This window comes from Maniola jurtina, chromosome 13 (assembly GCF_905333055.1).
Source record: "Maniola jurtina chromosome 13, ilManJurt1.1, whole genome shotgun sequence".
NCBI classification, from domain to species: domain Eukaryota; kingdom Metazoa; phylum Arthropoda; class Insecta; order Lepidoptera; family Nymphalidae; genus Maniola; species Maniola jurtina.
Genome location: NC_060041.1, coordinates 8716472 through 8740283, shown reverse-complemented (window position 1 = coordinate 8740283; position 23812 = coordinate 8716472). Strand labels below are relative to the sequence as shown.

Sequence of the window (23812 nt, the reverse complement as noted above, 5' to 3'; positions counted from 1 at the left end):
TATTATTATTATTATTATTATTATTATTAAAGTTAATTAATGGAGTTAAATCGATCAGCCTGAGTATCAAGTAGCGTTGGTGCTATGTTGTCAGCTATTTTCATTCTCTATCATTTTCAACTACCCTCGTTTATAAGAAGAAGCGTAAGTAAATCAAGGGCGTATATTTCAATGACAGAGAGTTACCCTACAATGCAAATCAAAGCAAACCGATCAACAGTGGGTGTCAGGTGGTGTTAACACCATGTTTGTTATTAATTTAATTATTTCATCATCCATAATATCCAATTATTATTACTCAGTTTAGAGGAGGAAGTGTATTTCAAGCGCGGTAGCAATGCATCAAAGATCGGTTCTCTCTGGCTATACTACTTGCGCTGAAATCAATTGGCAATACATCAAAGATACCTATAGCCACTGATTTCGTCTAAAGAAAGCTACCCGGCCAATAGAGATAGAGTCATTCCGCAATGCAAATCGTTCAGCCTTGAGTATCAGGTAGTTTCGGTACCATGGTAGCTATAAATTTAATTTCATCATCCATAATTTCCAATTATTACACAGTATAAAGGAGGAAGCGCATTTCAAGCGCAGCATCGATGCATCAGGACTGGTTCTCTCTAACTACATTACTTACGCTAGACGATATCAAATGGCAATTGGCAATACATAAAAGATACTTAGCCACTGATTTCATCTAATGCAAGTTACCTGGCCAAAAAATTTGTCATTCCACAATGCAAATCTGTCAGCTTTGGGCGTCAGGTAGTATCGGTGCTACTGGTACCTATTAATTTAATTTCATCATCCATAATTTCCAATTATTACTCTGTATAAAGGAGCAAACGTATTTCAAGTGCAGCAGCAATGCATCAAAGATCGGTTCTCGCTGACTATATTACTTACCCTAGACGAAATCAAATGGCAATTGGCAATACATCAAAGATTCCTAGCCACTGATTTCATCTAAAGGAAGTTACCCGGCCAAAAGAGATAGAGTCATTCCACAATGCAAATCGATCAGCCTTGGGTGTCAGGTAGCGTTGGAGTCATGAATTATGTATTTTATCGCTCGTCAGTCTCCGCTCGCTCGGTTGGCACGGATGTGAAAATTATTCGCGGAACATGAGAACGGCATGTAAAATCAATTAGGCATGTTCTCATTTTCAGTGATGTATTTATTTAGTAAACTTAAATTGTGGATTTTCGAGGAATTTAATCACAAAAATTTTCCAAATCGGTCCTGGCATTTTGAGTAATCGGGGAACATATATAAAAAAAAGATTCAGACGAATTCAGAACATCCGCCTTTTTTAAAGTCGGTTAAAAAGGAAAGGCGGTTGTAGAAAAAATTAGAAAGAGAGAAAGAAAGGTAGAAAACTTATTTATTCATCTTATGCAATAAATGAGTACAATAAAACAAAACAAAATAGCAAAACTTTGAATGAGTTAACAACAACGAGTTTAAACAAACTTAGGTTAGTAATGGGTAAGTAGTAGTTTTTAATGAGTACTTAATAATTACTTCTTGCACCCATATGGCACAAGATGAAAAGGCCCCGGCACAGCATTAATGCTGCAGGTTTTAAAAATAAAACCTGAGCGCTGGTATTCTGTTATACTGACGGCATGAGGCGTAATGCCCAAGCGTTCCTATCAAGATTCCGTTTTTATCAGTTACGTTTCACCTTCGTATTGGGAATAATTCAAATTTCTGAAAATGCCAAAAATACAACCCCTAAATAACCAACCAATTATTCACGTTCCGAACATTCCTATGAACGATCTGTTAATTCAAGCAATCATAAAGTGCGGTACCTAGTGATTAAAGCAAAGCCGTTAATTATGCCGGCAAAACGGATTCATATGCATAATTGAACTTACTTAGTCATTGATCTATTATGCCTACTGGTTTATTAAGAATCTAGATAATGCCCGCGAGTTCGCCCTAGTGAATTTATGTTTTTGAAAATCTCTTGCAAACATCGATTTTCCGGATTAAAAGTAATGTATATTATAACACACGGAAAAATATACTGATATATAAAAATATTTCAGTTTCACATAATATTATGCAATATTTTAGGTATTTTTAATACTTACCTGAAATTTATAATTTAGGTTAGGTTAGGTTCAATGTTATAAATAATGTTTTATTGTATTGGCAAAACACCTAACAAATAAACCACAAAAATGACTACACGAAGACCCACCAGTTTCCGTATTGAAGCGTTAACGTAGCGTGTTGTGTATTCAAGCCTGAAGGCGCAGCGCACACCGGTAAATTGGAGTGGAGCCGAGACGAGGCGACTTTCGTTATAAAAACTCAAACTAACTTTAGTTACTTTGCGGAGGCCGCGATACACGCCTACCATATTGCAATATTGGTCCAATATCGGACAGGATTTATTATATTATATTACATAACTTGCATCCTCCGAATTGGGCATAACCTAACTTTTTGTCCGGAAAATTCAAAGATTTTCCTATAGGATTTTTAAAAATCCAAATCCACTCGGAAGTAGTCGCAAGCATCATCTGGTGGTAAATAAAGATGACTTTAATTTTTATATCATCAAAAAGATGAGAACAAGAACACAAGAACAATAGAAACTCACCGATTTTTAGGTATAAGTACGTTTATAAGTTTAGGTTAATGTAATATTACTTATTAGCTTCACTCATAGGCTAGATTGTAATCTTAGTACAGTACTGCTGCTAGGACTTTGCGATTAAGAAAAAAGAACGAATCGCTTTTACTCCACACTGTCTGTATGTGTTCACCCTAAGACGTGACTAATGTTTATGTTGCAAACTGGAATCTCATCAAAGCGTAATTATTACTACCGTCCTTACTCATCACTTTGTTGTACAATAGTATGTAAAATAAGATAGAATTGGCAACGTAGAGCCATTATGTAAATGTGCCCAAACTAAATTATAACTACTGCCATTTCAATGGCGCAGTAGCTTACTTTGTTGGCGCTCGTCACTCTGACGTGGTATTTTTGCGTAGCTTTAACTATGTTTGGATGGTTTGTGTCATTGAATTGTTCGGCCTAGTGGGAGGCTTTGGCCGTGGCTTGTTACCTCCCTAGTGACCGCCAAGTGATTGCGTTCCGGTAAGATTCCGCGTAGAAACCAATAAGGGATTTGAGCTTCCATCTTAGATTGAATCATCACTTACCTCCAAGTGAGATTGCAATCAAGGGCTTACTTGTATCGGAATAAACAAAATAAAATAAAAAAAATGTGCGTGTTGTCAGTAAGGACAATATGATACGAAACATAGTCGCAAACTATGGGCGATATAAGAAAGCTCAGAGTCACCCAGTCGGCGATGAAGAGAGCTATGCTTGGAGACTCTCTACGTGAATCATAAATGAGGAGTTCCCTATGAAGACCTTAGTAACTGACATAACTAAATGGATTGCAAAGCGTAATGGACACGAAAAATAGTTCAAAAAACTATAGACGATGAATAGATGACGACCTTGCATCGGAAAGTGGGTAAAATTGTAGCCGCCTACTTATAAAATATAAATAAGTCCTTATTAGATGCATCCCATTTTATGTTAGTATCCTATTTAACACCTAAAAGTTAGAATATAACACTCGGTGGGTCCTTCTAGTAATGACGTGTGCACCATCCCATCACCTTCAGAGAGGCCTGTCCAGCTTACTACCCAACTTATGCCTAAAATATTAATATCCTTATTTCTGTAACAGTAAAAAAATGTATTAAATGTTATCAATTGAGGCTATCCCCAAAAATTCAAATTAACAAATTCGAAACAAAGACAGCAGTGAAAATCCAAATTTCCAAAAGAGCTCCATTAGCTAAATCGGTTTTTGAACAAAGGCACGATATAGCTCGATAGAGGTACAGAAAGACGCATGAAAAGACTAGTGATGTCGCTCCGCGCATTGTTCGGCACCATTAATTATCCCCCGCCCCACAATCAGATGGGAGCGTCGAAGCCCCGACAATACCTAATTGGTACATCTCAGCCCTCCGAAGATCAATCATCCCGTGTCTTTGAAGTTCCTAGTATATTGAAGCGATTCCTTACGAGGGATTTCACATTTTAGATGGAAGATTTACGAAAACATTTTTATTAGACTTAACTTCTTGTACAAAACACGCCTTAGAATATTTAGTAAAATTATTATTAGCAAACTTTCCAGGTGGAAAGACCTTTATTAATTTTTTTGAAAACTTGAAGAGTTCTAGCAATAATTTAGAGTAGCAAAAATTATAAATTTCAATTTTGTCTTTAGAACGGCTCGAAAACAACACCTATATTTAAATGGATACTTAAGCATTTTTATTTCAGTACTACCCGCGTAGATATAGGCTTTAAAAAATCCCGTGGGAACTCTTTGACTTTCCGAAATAAAAAATCTATGTCACTCTCCAGGTAACTATATCAGTATCAGTGTGATTGAAGGACAAACTAGCAGTCTAACAAACAAACACATTTTCGCTTTACAATAATATGGGTAGTGATGTGAATAAACAAACAAAGGGATCCAATCGAATTGGAAGCTCAACGTTGCCTTTTACATCAATTTAGTAAATACTTTATTTATTTCAACAATATTTTTAATGTACCCGCCAAAATAAAGGTACTTTCAACATTATAAAATACAACATACGACTACAGTTTTTTTTAAATGCTATCTGAAATTTATTTTGTTTATTAAAACCTTTAAAATAACAGAAAGGCAAAATGTAGGTTTCATATTGTGCTCATATAAAATAACACACGTTATTTACGCAGCACTTTTGTATGAATAACACGTTCAACTTTAAAATAAGGTCAAGTATGCACTATAGAGTTACAAAGTCTGCGCTTGCTAAGCAATATTACTATAGTAAATAGTATAGTAACATATATTTCCAAGCCTTGATAGCCTAGTGGTTAAACGTCCACATCCTATTCATATAGGGTTCGATCCGGGCACGCACCTCTAATTTTCGTTTATTAAAAAACTAGATGATGTCCGCGACTTCGATTGCGTGGATTTAGTTTTTTTTTAATCCTGTGGGAACTCTTTGATTTTCCTTTGCTACTGTCAATTGCCGGAATGCAAGCTATTTCTGTACCAAATTTCACATAAATCGGTTAAAAAGATGGGCTTTTAAGAATCCCGTGGGAACTCTTTGATTTTCCGGAATAAAAAGTAGCCTATGTCCTTCCCCGGGATGTAAGCTAACTCTGTACCAAACATCACAATCGGTTAACTGTTGGACCGTGAAAAGATAGCAGACAGACAGACAGACACCCTTTCGTATTTATAATATTAGTATGGATTAAAAATGTACCTATATACGAGAGTATGGCCGTAACAACCTATACTTATATAATATAAAACGCACCATGAACTTGATATGCAAAGTGCAATATGCTTTGACCGTAACCCGAAAGAGAGAGAGTTGGCTGTGTAGAGTAATTATGCTAATAAGATACAAGCATCTCTCAAGCTGAAATACTTCCACCGCCATCTAAATTTCAAATTACTTACGCTAATTTTATTAACGTCTATCACCCTGACATTTCCACGGCATTACAAAAAGCCCCGTAGACTGACGCCATTGTGTTTGTACTTACAGTCCAAGATCCGAGGGTCTCAGACGTTATTTTTTAGGGATCCGTAGCCGAAAGGTGCCAACAGGACCCTTTACTGCGGTATCCATCCTGACTGCCTGTCTGTCACTGGGTTTTATCTCATGAACCGTAATATTATGTAGAGATTTGAAATTTTCACATTATATATTGCTATTGCCGCCATAACAACAAATAATAAATAACTCAGATGTAAAATTTCAAAATTACCACCATGCAAATTAAAAAAGTACATAGTGATATGTATTGTACGATGTTAAGGAACCCTTCGCGTGCAAGTCAAACTCACACTTGACCGGTTTTTTCTGAGTAACAAAATGTGTGGAATAGAGTAGACTGGTGTTAGTATGTACTTTGAACGTACGCTGCGACGGCAGATTTATGAGTGTCAGGTGCTAAAGGTAGGTAGAAGGTACTCCCTTTTCTTAAAGTCTGAGTGCCGATTTTTAACCCCCAACCCAGAAAGAGGGGTGTTATAAGTTTGTCGTGTGTATCGGTGTATCTGTCTGTGGCAACGTAGCTCCTAAACTAATTTACTGATTTTAATTTAGTTTTTTTTTGTTTGAAAGGTGGCTTGATCGAGAGTGTTCTTAGATCCAAGAAAATCGGTTCAGCCGTTTGAAAGTTATCAGCTCTTTTCTAGTTACTGTAACCTTCACTTGTCGGGGGTGTTATAAATTTTTAATTTACTCTTGTAAATTATTATTGTTAACGCATTATAATCTACATGCCAGACATTTCCCGTCAACGGTTATTTCCGCAAAACGCTTTAAAACTCGCAAAAAATAATATATTTACAAACTTAGTCATATCTCACTCGTATTTTTAACCCCCGACCCAAAAAGAGGGGTGTTATAAGATTGACGTGTCTTTCTAGTTACTGTAACCTTCACTTGTCGAGGGTGATATAAATTTTTAATTTACACTTGTTATATAAATGATACTCAGAGAACTGTTTAAATTTTTTATAAGGCCCTATACAAATTTGTAGCGGCCAAACATCCCCCACATACAATTAATTATTCCGTATTCACAATCATTACTATGAGGTGTACTGAAAAGCATAATATAGGTTCCACCAATCAGCTGATCGTTGTAAATTAACGCGACACAGTAATTTGAATGGTGGAACCTTCACTATGCATTTAAGAGCACTATGAGCATATCAATGATTTGTGAATACGGGTATGAGTGAGTTTCGTACTAATGTTTTGCTGGCAATTCCACGTAGTTAATCATCAAACTGCAAAAAGATAGTATAACATTTTAATTCGAAAATTTCGTTTGCATTATATTCATTTTAATTACTTGATGGCACTAATTATTCACACAACGTTCGTAGTCTCATTGTAATATCCACGATGAATTTATAGCACCATTAATTTTAAATTGATATTTGACTTTATCAATGAACAAAGTTTAATTTCATAATAATAAAATTAATGTTTTTATTTTTGATGTAACCACATTCTCATAGATCTTATGCTTACTTTATCATAAGCCTACGATGATGTGAGTATAATGCAACTACAGACCATTCATTTAGTTTTCTTCGAACAGTTTATTCGTATGATCAATTCGCATTGCATGTTCGTGCGAGCAATTACGAATTAGGAGAGCTCCTCATATTTTTTTTTATACTCTAAGTAGGTATATTAGCCATGTTAAATGACTAATATTCCCCTTTAACAAGGCTCTCTCCGTCACTCGTTTCATACAATCGTAGTTCCAATTTCATTTGAATATTAAGCAACCAAAGTCCATGAAATTTTGGAGACATATTCTAGAAACTAATATCTGTGTCTGTGGTGTTTTAGATTTTTATAAAAATATGTAGTTTTAAAATTACAGGGGCTCAAAGATTTGTATGAAAATTTTTAAAACCGCGTAACTTTGAAACCGAATATTTTAACAGAAATATGGAAAACCACAGACATAGATATTAGTTTCTAGAATATGTCTGCAAAATTTCATGGACTTTGGTTGTTTAATATTCAAATGAAGTTGGAACTACGTTTGTATGAAACGAGTGAAGGAGAGAGCCCTCTTAACACTCCCCCTAAGCGTCAGGCTTGTGCTAGGAGTAGGTATAACAATAGTGCAACGGGCGGGGTTTGAACCGTCGACCTTTCGGTTTTCAGTCCACTCCTTTTACCGGTTGAGATATTATAGGTACCTTTGATATAATTTTTGCAGATAATACCTATAAACTTGCACCTCAACTTATTATCATGCAAGTCTAAACTCATTATCAAGCAGGTTACAAAGGCAAAAGTTTGTGTGTGTATGTTTGTTACTCCTTCACGCAAAAACTACTGAACGGATTTGGCTGAAATTTGAAATGGAGATAGATAATATCCTGGATTAGCATATAGGCTACTTTATATCCAGGAAAATCAAAGAGATCCCACGGGATTTCGAAAAACCTAAATCCACGCGGACGAAGTCACAGGCATCGGCTAGTCTTCCATATTTCCAAGTTACGGTTATACACAATTTTGAAATCATAAATCTGTACTTACGAAATCAAGCTCGCGGACAGACCTTCCAAAATAAAGCTTCACTTCAGAAATTATAATATTTTTAATTAAATTCTAATTCAGAAAACGCCAGTCTTAAATAACATCAAGTCGTTTTACCCTGGGGGCTTAAAACGCCTGAATTTTAAGAGAATTGAATTAGAAACAGTTTGCAAGTAAAGCTTTATTAACGTAAACAAAGTAGGTGTTGATAGATAAACAGAGGACGTACCTACCTAATTCACTTTACATTGTTTAAGAGCCGGAAACCACATGTAACACTTGTTAGCGATAAATTAACCGACATGCTCAATTCATGAACTTTTAAGCTTGAACTAATAATTATCTCTTCTCGACCAAATTTTAACCATGGCGGCCAATCTTCACATAGATTAGCCTTTTGCACGGGAGATATTATAGTGCACACGGTGTGGTATATTCACGGTTTATATTGCGTGAGTAAGACAGAAGATACATAATCCAAGTGTAAATTAAAAATTTATAACACCCCCGACAAGTGAAGGTTACAGTAACTTGAAAAGAGCTAATAACTTTCAAACGGCGAAACCGATTTTCTTGGATTATAGCTAAGAACACGCTCGATCAAGCCACCTTTCAAACAACAAAAAACTAAATTAAAATCGGTTCATTAGTTAAGAGCTACGATGCCACAGACAGATACACAGATACACACGTCAAATCTATAACACCCCTCTTTTTGGGTCGGGGGTTAAAAACGCACAAGATTAAAATAGACATCGCTCTACAAACATGATCTAAGTGTCGTAGTTTTAAGGCACTTTATAAATCATGAATCATTGCCTGCTTTATCAAGAAATATTCTCAGTGAAAATTGCCACTTTGCATTTCTAACCACCTCAATGTCGGTCGGAAACTTTATAATATCAATTCATAGTTAATAATATAAGTTTGAACTTAAATTAGTTAAGACAAGGTAAGTTTAGTTATTGTTATGTTCAAACTCAAACTGTTAGGTACTAAACACGGGTTGATTAATTAGGTAAAACAATAATTGACGCTATTCAAACTAGTTTGTATGAGTAGAATTATAATGAAGCCAAATAGCAAAGGTTTACTAAAAATATATATTTACACAAAGATATTATAAGGACTTCGTCTGTGATGGCGCTTGCTGGCGCGCGTGCTGTGCTTGTTTGGAGTGTTTTTTTTTGTTAAGAGTGGCTGGTTTTTGTGTTTTTTGGTGGTGGAACTGACTGGGAAGCGCTCTAAAGGGGCGCCGCGCGTATGTCGGCAGGCGCCGGCGCAGACGGAGTCCATACTTGTATAAATTCAATAACTTGAAAATATCACAAACTTGACATTGGCTAATCAGAGTAAAGCCAGATTTAAAGAAAAAAAAAAAAAAAAAAAAAGATATTATAAAACTCCAGATAGCAAAAAAACATTAAGTTAAAAAATCATAACCCTTCCTTTCGGCTTTGCCGTAGTCGGGTAAAAAGTGTTTACAATGTATGTACGCTTATTGAGTGACACGAATATACGTAGCAGCTACGCGCGCGTCTGTATCTACGAGTATGTCTGACCGCTACGGCGTAGCAACACAGACTACAATATAATACATTGATGCGCTGTTTACAAACCTTTGGGTATAACGACACCTACGAGCATGCTTCAAAACATGGCGGCCCATTAACTAGGATGATACCTAAACTATAAAATACCAGTAAATAGTTTGACGTGAACATCTTGTGATTTTGCGTAGCGATGATCAGCTAATGCTTAGTTATGACAACCAACAATAATAATACCTACTATAAAGAAAACAGTATGTTTTAAAGGAATCCTTCAACTAATTGAACAGAGAAATTGTACAAACGCAAACTGTTTTACTCATCGATGTATATGGATTAGCCTTTCCCATACAATTCCGTCCGCAAAAATACGCTTGAATCTTACGTCATCGGCATTGACAAAGTCAAGAGACTTTTGCAAATTCTATTGACTTTTTGAGCGCGTTTTTTATCTTCGAAGGGCCCATCCATATACATCGATGATTTTACTACGGGAATGGTAAAGTTATCAATAACTGACAAATGAAATACATCAAAGACTTCAAAGGCCTTACTCAACTCTTGAACACTCTTTGGTAGCACCCCGTTACCTTTAGACAGATACTAGACGTAGGATAATTAACAATACCATTTAACTGTAACTTATATTTTCCTAGCTGATGCCCGTGACTTTATCCGTGTGGAAAAATCTCGTGGGAACTCTTTGATTTTCCGGGATAAAAACTAGCCTATGTCACTCTCTTTGACTATACCCAATCACGTCGATCCATTGCTTCGTTGCGACGTGATTGAAGAACAAACCAATTGACGGTTTATTAGATGAAGAATAAATTAAAGCTACGATTAGGTACTGAAAAAATCCTTGATAATATGATAGATTTTTACCATCAGACACACATTAAAACCTTAAAAACCTCAACATAAGAACACCAGCAATAGATCATAAAATTTTTATTTCTTTTTTAAGAGACATTTTCTACTCAACAGTCGCCACATCCATTGAAAATGATTTACATTTACGTAATTTAAGTCAAATAAAAATCGACGGGAAAAGACCCCGAGTTCCTTTGAGCCGAAGTCATTTATGGAACGATTTTTATCGGCGACTAAAGCAACCATTGCCCTGTTTGCTGAATAAATGAATTCGATTTATTCCTTCTCTCGTAATCTCACGACCGTCCTCTTGAATTAAAATAGGGTAATAAAACGTGACCAAATGACGGGGCAGATAAAGAAATATTATGAGCATTAGCGACATGAATCAGAAATCAATTTTCTCTTATTGGATGTTGAAACCTAAGTGGGTAGAAGTATCGACTCATTTGTAAGTAGAGAGCCTATTCTAAATATTGTCTGGTTCTAACTTTTATTTGTATAACAGGTTTTGCTTGCAAGTGTATTCAAAAATACTTTTTAAAAGTCTATTTGAATAATAACATCTTTCTATTGTTATTTAAATGACTTTTTCACTTTTTCGAACAATGGGGTTTCATTCTTCCAAACTAGAAATCTGTAAGCATTCTTCCAGGAATTAATTATATTCTTAGAAGATTGAGTTTGTTGTGGGCTTCTCTTCGACCAGGACGCGTTTGGAACCCGCTTTGAATAAATGCTTTGAGATTGATTTTGTGATTGAGATAAAACTTCCCATTCACTTCGCTTGCAATTGATTGTACATGGACTTCCACTTTTGTGAAAAGCCAGGGGGGGCAAAATATTTTTCCCTAAATATGTTAGCATATTATTCTGAGGCTACTTTCTCTAACAACTCCTCTACAATGATACAGAAGTTATAAATAGTGGGAACTGACAAAGGAAGGATGGGAAGTATGATGGTCGAGAGGTTACAAAGAACGATCCCTTGACGGAAGCACTTGGACGGTAATGACGTCAACATAATAGCGAGTCCCGCGAATGTGCGCAGCTTAAAGCGATTAGGGGTAGGTATTGTGGACAACTATCATGTGTATTTCCACTGAAAAGCTTTTATGCGTCTCGTCTATGAAAATATACCTGCGCAATCTTTCCTTGGCAATTTTTGACGCTAAGATATATGGGGAAAACTAAGTCAATTTCTTTACCTAAAAAAATCCTTGACACTTAATATTTAACCCATCATCGGCTCACTACTGAGCACGGGTCTCCTCTCAAAAGGAGAAGAGTTTAGCCTAGTCTACCACGCTGCCACAGTGTGGATTGGCAGACCTCACACACCTTTGAAAATTTCATGGAGAACTCTCAGAAATTTTGAAAAGTTTATTTTAAAAAAATTTGCTCACAAGTTCTTTATATTAAGCATTACGAGTTATCGTTTGTTCCTCCTAAAAAAAGATTTACATAATATTAAATGTATTTGATTTACATAGTCTCGTTTCAGTCAAATAAAATCCGAAGTGAAAAGGCTTCCTTCGTGAATTTTAGGAAACGCATTTTATTGGCGAGTAAGGAAACCACTGGCTCTCCGTTGAATAAATGAATACGATTTCCTCTCTCTTGTTTATACTGAGATCGGCACTCTTGAATTAAAATCTAAACAAAATTATAATAAAAGAGAAGAGAGATAAATCTAAGATAAACAATTTTTTATTTTTGTTAGGATGCATTAAGGGGTGAACAGGGTTTTCTTTCATAGGATTTAATAGTTATTCTTTTACTATGCGGGAGCTGTGTCGTGTAAGTAAGCTATGACCTTATTACCCACTACCCAACCTAAGCCCTCGAACCGAAAATGCTGAAATTTTCCACAAACGGTCCTTTTATAGTGTAAACAAGGAATAAGGCCGATTTTGAAATTCCCTCGGGAGCGAAGCCGCGAACAGTCGCTAGTAATAAACACAGAGAGTAATAGTAATCCAGTAAATTCAATTACGTTACTTCGCCTGACAGTATTTATACACCTAGCTGTTTGCCAGCGGACGTAACATGTTGGTTTTTGATAAGATATGACTTGTATTCTATTATTTATATTACGTGAACATGGGCGAACTACGTTAATTTTATTAACGTCCGTCATTCTGACGTGGGGATTTATGGAACAAACAAAGAATGGATTTTGTTTTGTTGGCGCGCTGGGCAGCTTATGTAATCACAAATGATCCAGCCAAATTATATTAACTAGAGGACCCGCCTCTGCTTCGCATGGGTGGCTTTTGGTGTCCCTTTTGTCTAGACATTTCATCATTGCTGTAGATCAAGGTCTTGGTAAGATCCTAGCCAAGAATAATTTAACTGTGTTAAATAGCTATCTCTATTTGCCCATTTTTGCGATAATGTAGAATTTGTCCCTGCCAATAATATAATTGGACTCACTCATTTGATTCATCATTTTATTAATGACGCCTCTCGCTCTTTTGCTGAGATATAAGTAGGTACACCTCTCGCACTTTCGCCCATCACAGTCAAACGTCTGAGATATTTAATTTAAATCTAGCTTAAGTATGAGGAAAATATAGGTAACGCAAAGTAGGTGTCTGAAATTGGTAGTTAAGTGTATGAGAGAATTCCTTTTGGAGACATTCTATCCACTGGTTAAAATAGTTTAAAAAACTACGAGTAGGTAAATTTTAACACTAGCCGGTCCTATAGACGCGGAATAGCTTGAGGTTGAGAATTATTATTGCAAAAAGTTTGTCTGATAATGCGGACCTTAGGTACTGTAGGTAAGTAAGTAAATTAATATTTTTTAGCAAATCTTTTAGAAATTTATAAAATGTTTGGCCAAAATTGTTTAATCCCAGATAGCAACATGATGGCACATTCAAGAAAGGCCATTTATATGCAATTTCTTTAGGCTTGAGTGTCAATTTTCCTCTCGCATAAAATAAAACCGATACTTTTTCCTCACAGTCACGAAGTATTGAATTCCAATAGATCGACACGACAGCAATTCCTTCAGTTTCAAGTTCGAGTTCGATTACGGTGAAATTAATTTAAAAAATGGGGATAGGACGTCCACAAAGAATCTTCCCGCAACGGAAACGTTTAGGCGGTAATGACGTCAACATTATATATACTCGTACAGCATTCAGCCTGAGTGTCAGAATCCATTAAGATCATTGCATTTCAAGTATCTGACCTCCTATCACACTAATCACACTAATATTATAAAGGCGAAAGTTTGTATGTGTGTGTGTGTGTGTGTGTGTGTGTGTGTGTGTGTGTGTGTGTGTGTGTGTGTGTGTGTGTGTGTGTGTGTGTGTGTGTGTGTGTGTGTGTGTTTGTTACTCCTTCACGCAAAAACTACTGGACAGATTTGGCTGAAATTTGGAATGAAGATAGATAATATCCTGGATTAGCACATAGGCTACTTTTTATCCCGGAAAATCAAAGAGTTCCCACGGGATTTCAAAAAACCTAAATCCACGCGGGCGAAGTCGCGGGCATCGGCTAGTTATTATTTAAAAAAATGTGTCAGTGTTTAGTGAACGTGTGAACCAACTCCTACTCCGATTTTTTTAAATCCCCGAATCTAAGATTCAAGCATGTTGGTTTCATCGGTATTGTAGGCCCTCAGTTGACTAGAGTTAAGCGACAATTTTCAACACACACAAAACCTCCTCGCAGTCACGCACTGTTAAATCCCACTAAATCGATACGACAGCAATCATTCAGTAACAATTTCGAATTCGAGTAGGGAGAAATTAATTTAAGAAATGAGGAAGGATGTCCACAAAGTAGCTACCTACCCACAACGGAAACATTTAGGCGGTAATGACGTGAACATTATAGTAGAGCATTCTGCCCGAGGGTCAGAAGCCATTAAGATCATTGTGCCTCAAGTATTCGACCTCTTATTACTCAAAAGAAATGTTTCAGTTTTAATAAAGGATTGGAAACTAATTCCTACCCATCCTGACTATATTATTTTATTGGACCCAGCACAAACCATTTGGTCTAAGAACTTAAACGTAAATATCACTCACAAACAATATATATCGTGGAGGAACAGAAGGTCTTTAAATAGCTTATTAGGATTAATTTTTCAGAATGGGTCATCTTAGACTGCGGCCACACGATGCGTTTCTGCGCTGTGCATTCGAGTATTGGGTGGCACATGGGCAATGCGTTGCCGATCCGGCAAAATGTATGGCGTTGCAACGCACCACCCCTCCCCGCCTCGTCTCTCTGGTCCCAAGCCCGTTGCGCGCGCGGTGCGGTCCGCACGACGTCGTAACGCATCGTGTGGCATGGTACAGCGATTTCTATGTAAGATGACGTAGCGGTATCGCTTAGGTGCCGCACCGCTAACGCAACATGTGGATTTACTCTTACAAATTGATCTTTTCTAAATACGAGCAGATTATAGCCGCAGTCTTGCGCTTTCTAGAATGAAGAGACACATCATTCCATTGAACAAGTAGGTTTAGTATGTACTTATACCTACAAGTGGATGTTTATACAGGACCATACGCAATAAAGGACCGCACGCTCCATTGCTCATGCTCACTGATTTCATTGTATACCCAATACAGTATATAATCTTCTGATCTATATTACTTAGTGACTGCGCCAGCCAAGCAATATTTTCGTAGAGCCAACTGCCTCTCTGGTCTAGCGGTGTTTGACTGCAGATGACGAAATTCTGGGTTCATTTCCGTGTGAGTTGGTGTAGCAATTGCGTTTGACCAACCAACCACAAACATGTTAAAAAACATTTGAAATTTAATTTGAAAACATAGTTTCGTTTGTGATTGGTTGATGTCTCAAAATGCTTAGCACCCACTGATATTTTTGTCTCTGTCATTTGTATGGGATTACGTAACAGAGAGAGCGCTATACTAACATCTTTCCGTGTACAGTATATAGGCTAGCGCGTACCATCATATACCAAAAATGATTGGCATTAAACGCAAGCCTAACTTGCATTTAAAAAATCTTTTTAGTCAGGAACACAATGGAGAACTCTCAAGCTTGCAGGTTTCCTCACGATGTTTTCCTTCACCGTTAAGTCAAGTGATATTTAATTGCTTTAAGCAATAACTGAAAAGTAAGAGGTGTGTGTCCGGGATCGAACCCCCCGACTTCCGATTAGGAGCCGGACGTTCTTACCACTAGGCTATCACAGCTTCAATATTTTGTTATGTGATATTAGGTACAAACTATTGTTACAAATTGTTATAACCATAATAACAGCAACCGTAGATATTCGGGGTCCATGGCGCATACCTTTATCCATGTAGCGATAAATTCGAATGAGTAATGTAGGGGCACGCATTCCTTATCATTCATGCTTATCTCCCATATAATAATGTTGGCAATCATTTATTTATAAATGGCTTTTTAGGGATCCGTATCTCCATAGAAAAAGGATCCCTTATGGGATTATTGTCTGTCTGTCTGTCATGTCAGTCAAGACCCGTTGAGGAAATAAAAACCTATAAGGTACAATGTCATTATAGCACAAGAGTTAAAGGACAAATCCGAAAACTGTGAATTTGTGGTTACATCACAAAAAAAGCAAAAATGTTCACCCCCGACAAGTGAAGGTTACAGTATCTACAAAAGAGCTGATAACTTTCAAACGGCTGAGCCGATTTTCTTGAATTATAGCTAAGAACTCTCTTGATCAAGCCACCTTTCAGACAAAAAAAAACTAAGTTAAAATCGGTTCATTAGTTTAGGAGCTACGATGCCACAGACAGATACACAGATATACACGTCAAACTTATAACAGCCCTCTTTTTGGGTCGGGGGTTAAAAAGAATATATTTTTAATATGGATGGTAAAGCAATGCGTGCTTTTAATTTACCAAGCGGATTAATTATTATTATACTATGAGCATTGCTCATATTTCATTAACGGTGATTGGATTACTATCCAATAATTCATTATAAATTTTAAAATTGAATCCATATAGAATATTTAATTAGTAATAACAGCAGGAGGGATTGATATTTTATAATATAATTTTACAGTTAAAAAAGGTTAGTCGACATCACAGGAGACCGAAGAGCTGGCAGCTGCCTCGGATAAAGAATTAGTCTAGCCATTCAAAGGGGGAACGCTGCCAGTATCTTCGGAACCTTGCCTAAAGGGACTTCTTTTAATAATTTATTTTAGTTATTATATTATATATTTTAAGGTTTTTAGTTTTAGGTTCATTGTTTTAATAAATTTTAAGGATAATATTTAACAGTTCTGGTATAGATACAGTTCCAATTTTTAAACGTGAACCAAAAGCTTAGTGATAGATAGATTGAGACTGAAACTAGAAAGTAACATACCTAATCCCTATTCCCAGCAGCTATAATCTATTTTTTATTCGAAAAGTTAAATTTTTTATCTCCGACCCAAAAAGAGGGGTGTTATAAGTTTGACGTGTGTATCTGTGTATCTATCTGTGGCATCGTAGCTCCTAAACTATTGAACCTTTTCACATTTTTTACGGCCCCACTGTATAAAAATATGTTATGCCTAGTTAAAAACCTACTGTTTACTAAGTTATTACACTGATTTCGAGCAATTTACTCTTATCCATTGAGGAGTTCTGTTCTCCATCTCCGAAGATACTCATCAGATCTTCACCAAATTTTTATAGGACTACCTGCGAAGTATGACACCCTTTCAAACAAAAAAATCCAAATCGGTCCAGGCGTCTTTGAGTAATCGAGGAACATACATAAAGAAATTTAAAAAAAACCCTTCTCCTTTTTTGAAGTCGTTTAAAAACAGCGCAAATTGAAACCAGATTAAATACCCAACGTAGGTACTTAAATATCGTTGAACAACACGGCTTTATACAACATCGCATTCCACACTTCCGCTACAATATGAAACAAATTGTTTCCAACTTCGCATAAAGAAAAGATTTCCTTAAAATTACTTCCAACATCCAACAATTTTTCGTTCTCCCCACATACAATTCCTAAACTTGAAACCGCCTGGCGTAAAACAATAACTTTGTACTCAGCCTCGCACGCAAGTTATTCTTTAGATTATGTCGTATGTTATTGCTTTCGTGATGCATACGACTTGCTTTGCATAATATTCCTTCAACAGAGCCTCGATAGCTCAACGGTTGAGGAGCGGACTGAATTCCGAAAGGTTGGCGGTTCAAACCCCACCCGTTGCACTATTGTCGTACCCACTCCTGGCACAAGCTTTACGCTTAATTGGAGGAGAAAGGGGAGTATTAGTCATGATTAGCAAGGCTAATATTCTTTTAAAAAAAACACGTTTACTTTGAATGAAGACTCTTGCGATACGTGCATGCAAATTGTAGAACCATCTGACTCCCTTCAACGGTGTTCCCACTAGATTTTTACATGAGGTTATCAAAGGATCAATAAAAACCTAAGCTGTCAATGTATTTGTAGTTCCTCTGGTGCACCAAATATTCGTGAGCGGCATTACTTAAAACATGCATTTCATTACAAATGACACCCAAAGTTTAAATCAATATGTAAAATAACTCCGAGAATCGCAAAGGAGTTTTGTTCCCATTGGAACAAATATTTGAGAAGTTTCAAAAGAATCGGTTACTTAGTAGAAGTAGCCAATGGATTTTTAGCTAAGCAGGTACTTCAAGGTAGGTCATACACAAGAGCCGTGATAGTGTAGTGGTTAAAACGTCCGCCTTCGATTCGGGAGCTCGGGGGTTCGACCCCGGGCACACACCTCTAGCTTTTCGGAATTATGTGCGCTTTAAGAAATTAAATTAATACACGCTTTAGCGACGAAGGGAAACATCGTGAGAAACATGCATGCTTGAGAGTTCTTCATAATGTTCTCAAAGTAGTGTGAAGTCTGGTCAAACCCTTTTCATACTGAGAGGAGACCAGTGCTCTGCAATGAGCCGGCAATGGGTACCTACATGACAATGGGTACATGATGATAAGGTACTTCTACTTTTAGTAACTGCTACTAAAAACGTATGTTACTAAAGCGAAGTTAAATAAAACTGTAAATGACTTAAGTAAACCCATAATCAGATCACGTAAAAAGTCATGAATATCTGCTTTGATGTAAGTAGGTACAAAAATAAAAACATTATAGCCATTTATTGTTCACTGAATTTATCCGCGGTTTGGCCTGCATAGTTTCACTAATCCAATTAATAATAGCAAAACCACATTCAGAATTTAATAACAAGCAATTCATAGTGTGATACTTTAGGTGTCGTCATTTCAGGGAAACAATATTTCATGAATTTCCAATTAAACAAAACTTTATTGTGTTTGATTTTGAATTCAATTCCACAAAATTTTCATTTACATTTGAATGTGGTAAATAATAATAATACTTTAGTCATTCTTTCAGTTTCAATTAATTCATGAACATTTTATTGTTTTTGGAGCAAATAAGGCAAAGTTATATTTTCATACTAACCGCGTCGACACCAATATCGAAATTTGCACATCCGTCGTTTTAGGCGAAAATATGGAGTATAGACATTTTTACATAAACTGAATTTCATTAACATTATGATTAACCCATCACCGGCCCACTACTGAACACGAGTCTCCTTTCAGAATGAGAAGGGTTTTAGGTCAGTCCGCCACGCTGGCGCAGTGCAAATTGGCAAACTTCAACGTCTCAGACACATTAATTTCCTCGCGGTCTTTGCCTTCACCGTTAAAGCAAGTCATATTAAATTGCTTAAAAGGCATAATATAACTCCGAAAAGTTACAGGTGCGTGCTCGGGATCGAACGCCTGACCTTCCGTGTAAAACATCTTAAGTACTAGGCTTAACTGAATATGCGGCGAAAATAAATAGCTATGCTGCAACTCACCGCACTTTTATTGGTGTGGAAGTATCACGAGTAATACCCACTGTAGAGGTAAAATTCCCCAAAGCCGCTCGATATTTGAAGACGTCTCAATAGCAAGCAGTTGGACAGCCAATAAATAAGTTATCAAACCATAATGGAGTGCGACAGGTAGCGCTATCGGCCCCGGTCCCTCGGGAATTGCCACGCTTTTATTCGGGGCCACACTCAAACCAGGTCGGTTTGTTCGATTAACGTCTTACAATTCTTAAGGTATTCCTCTTCCCTTAACGGTCGATTTTTTCAGTTTTATCTACAAAGTCTCAACTCCGTTTTTGAATTCCTTCTCCGGCCATCCTATCTTCAAGGTCCTTGTTGGCCTTGTTTCTTTCTCCATACAACGTTTTTCCCGTAACTACCACGCTGGGCGTATTTTTTTTTTATATAGACTAGCGCTTGGCTGCAATCAGACCTGCTAGCAAGTGATGATGCAGCCTAAGATGGAGCGCGCTTGCCTAGAAGTTGCCTATTCACTCTTGACTTGAAGGTACAAAGCTATTAATCACCACCTACAAGGCACATAAGACCTATAAGGCAAGCAAGCCTACGCTGATCGCACCACGTCATCGCCGTTATCCGACATGGGCGTTACGTAGTTGAGCCAATTCGAAATAGTTATACTACCATTTGTCGGTCGTTTCATCCGAAATTCCTCAGTGCCTGAAGACCATAAATTCCTCGGACAGTAGGTGTTGCCAGTTGTGGTATACGAATCCGAGATTTGTTTGCTGGTTATTATTTTTATCTATGCTATTTAAACTAAGTGTAAATACGTTATACATGTAAACTTTACTCGTGAATTGTTCTATATTGTGACGTAAGCTGTATTTTACTCTCAGAAGTTTAAAAAATATAAGTTAAGTATGTAGCCGGCTTCCATCAAGACGCCCGATGTTGGCTCAATTAGTGTCCAAATAGAATTGACCATTTTATACCTAATGAACCTTTAGCTTTTAATTTAGCTGTTAGCGGACGAGAGACCAAGAGATGACACACGTACTCGTATAGTAGCCACTGTGTTTCACTACCTTAGTTTATTTAATATGTGCTTACATGCTTAACTTACGTATACTACAAGTAATCATAAAAAAGTGTTAATTTAAAAACATTAAACTTACACGACCATCAATCGCCACGGCAGCTAAATACTTCACTCCTCTAAAACACACTAAACTAAACTAATATTCTCACAACATAGTATAGTCATCCAATATTAGGAGCATTAAAAACTACAGTATTACAGTCTCTTACACAAATAAAATTAATATTTTTTTAATATTTTACACACACGTTACTATTAAGAAAAATAAACATCACTTTTTACGAAGTTCTCTGCTGTTTTGTAAGTTTGAGTTCATTAAAAGTTGAGTCTGAAATTCGGATTCATAGCATGAACGCGACTTATAGTTGGAAATGGTGTATCTGAGACAGCGAACGTTCGCTGCAGGGGACGACCGCGTGAGCTTTGGCAGTACTGTATCTATAGAAGTATGCGCGCGCATATCCTACTGCCCTGGTATACGAATAATTCTTTATATACTATCATCAGAGTGTAAGAAAAATGACAAGTAATATTTTTTTTTAAATAACTTTTCTATCCCGACACAAGATAGCCCTTGACTGCGATCTTACCCGGTGGTTAGTGATGATGCAGTCTAAGATGGAAGCGGGCTAACTTGGAAGGGGTGTATGACATTTCATTAAATCCGTGCCTCTGATCGGTTTCTACACGGCATCTTACTGGAACGTTAATTCGCTTGGCCCCACGTCTTTGCCGGTAGGGTGGTAACTAGCCACGGCCAAAGACTCTACTAGACAAGAGAACTCGCGTTAAGTACGAACATACTAAAGTTATAAATGTCAAAGTCTTACCGTAAATTAAAAAGCAGAATAAAGCAAAGTTATTTTTGTTGTGAACTTTTCTCTTACAGTACCTACCTACTCACTGAATATTCGAAATTTTAACCACACCGACTGCATTATCTTTTATCTAGTTAGATAATGATCAGAATTGTCGTGATATTTTTATTTATAACTCCATTCATACTAAGACCATTACTAATTTTTAGAATTTTCCAGATTTTTCAATAAAGTAGTTTAGTTATTAAAATTGGCCTAAAATTGTGCTATAATAGAGTCCAACCTTCGTGATTTTGCTCAAAACAGTACAATTACTTGCTCCTTAGTCTTGCTCCTGGTGTAAATTTTATTCGTGCAAATATTAATAGGTACATGACTTGTTCACCATCTCCTTACAGTTCTGTGTGAGTAGATCTGTTGTTACCTAAGTATAACAATCGTATATGATTTACCCATCGTGTGATGCCTACTACCTACTTCGGTGTATTTCGGCAAGTAACTGTTATCATAGATCCTTTGGAAACACTAAGATACAACTAAGCTTTGCTCAAGTCTAGCCGCTTAAAGATTCAAGTGGTAAATTGCACCACTGCAAACTACGCTCCGTTGTTTATTTGTGGACTCGTTATATTTATTCAGAGCTTAACGTTGCACGAGCTTAACTATTCGCATAATAACTACAAATGCTGTATGAATTTATAATTATTACTAGACTAGCTGATACTCGCGACTTCATTTGCGTGGATTTAAGTTTCTTTCATTGCATTGCAACAAATCCACAAACCAACAACTTTCAGACTTATAATTATCCCGTGGAACTCTTCATTTTAGGGGCAAAAGTAGAGTAGACTATGTCATTCTCCAGGTCTTAAACTATATTCATGCAAAAAAATCATATCGAAACGTTGCCTCGTAGTGGCGTGATTGAAGGACAAACCAATAAACAAACACAAGTTCGCATTTGTAATATGGGTAGTAATGACCGTCCCGTCTTAGAAGCTGAAATTCAATTCTTATTTAGTATCTTCGGTATCAAATGTACTATACAAAATACGGTTTGTATACCTACATAAGTTTCAAGACCCAGCAATATCAGCAGCTGCACATTTATATTATGTCAGTCAGTCAAGTACTCCTTTTATTATAACTCAAAATTTAAAAAAAACCACCGACACGAAAACCTCTATAAGAAAACTAGAGAAGAGCTGATAACTTTCAAACGGCTGAACCGATTTTCTTCGATTATAGCTAAGAACACTCTCTTAGGAGCTACGATGCCACAGACAGACACACAGATACACACGTCAAACTTACCCCTCTTTATGGGTCGGGGGTTAAAAAGAATATCTAATGTTTATATGTTCTCGCTCACATGCATAATTGCATAAGTACCTACATCATCAACTGAGAACTTAGGTAACGACAATAGATAATGTCTTTTCAATGCATCGTGTTACATGACACCAGCTGTAGAACTTGCTCTCAGCTCACGGTGAAACTTGGTATCAGTTGTTTCCACACCACGTCTCTTTTGACGGTAACTGTTCAACCTTACCTACTGCCTTCATATTTTGTATATTTTCTAGAACACAAGAAATAACACGCTAAACGAGACAAATCTGTGACGCCATAACATGCATTTATGTGCTGCCACTAATACACATTCAAGAAAAGCAAGCACGTAAATACCACCATCACGATATACCTACTGTACCGATAGTCACACCTGCACATATCCTCCGAGATACACAACTATTTACTAAATAACTTTCATTCAATACCAATTCCTCATGGAAATTCACTTTACAACGCATAATAATGCGGGAAACCCCCTAATATTTTGTAAATAATTAATTATTATAAAACACCCATATTTTATAATCCTTATCGTTGCCTCCGGCAAGATCCAAGAGCTCATAATAAAAATGGAAAGGTGGTTCTGTGAAAATGGAAATGGGGCTATAGCTGATTCACACAGGCTGCGTAAGCGTAGACGTAGCGTGCGTTGTAATGTATGGAACTGTATGAAACATGGCACACCGCTTGCATAAACTGTGGACATATGCGTAACCCGGTGTATTGGGGGTTTACGCGCGTCACTACGCACGTGTCGCCCGGTGCAAATCGGCCTTCTAGTGGAGATTGAAATCAACCCTGTATTGTGTCAAAAACGGCCACATATTAGAAACGGAAACTTGTGTATAATTTCAATTATATCCCGTACTTGAACAATAATTATACTAAATTAAATAAATATTATTGTAAAAAGAAACGAAATTATTTCATTTTTGATGAATTTTTAACATAACTTCAGTCAATGGATGGTGCTTTTAACATTATTGTGAAGCATTATTACAAAATTCAACCATCTCCAATCTCTCTTCATCATCTCTCTTTTTGCATCTTACGTTAAAAGTTAACTATTAGTACAATATCTTATGACAATTATGGAATACTAGGGGATGCCCGCGTGGATTTCG

The 23812-nt window shown here is 36.7% G+C and overlaps 1 protein-coding gene across 1 annotated transcript in view; it reads right to left on the bottom strand.

Annotated features, from left to right (window-relative positions):
- LOC123870838 (TWiK family of potassium channels protein 7-like) overlaps positions 1-20926 on the bottom strand; it is a 78343-nt gene extending 57417 nt beyond the window's left edge. The window contains exon 1 of the mRNA XM_045914296.1: positions 20591-20926. The gene's annotated coding sequence lies outside the window, so the exon portion shown is untranslated. The remainder of the gene's footprint in view (positions 1-20590) is intronic.
- Positions 20927-23812: the final 2886 nt, after the last annotated feature.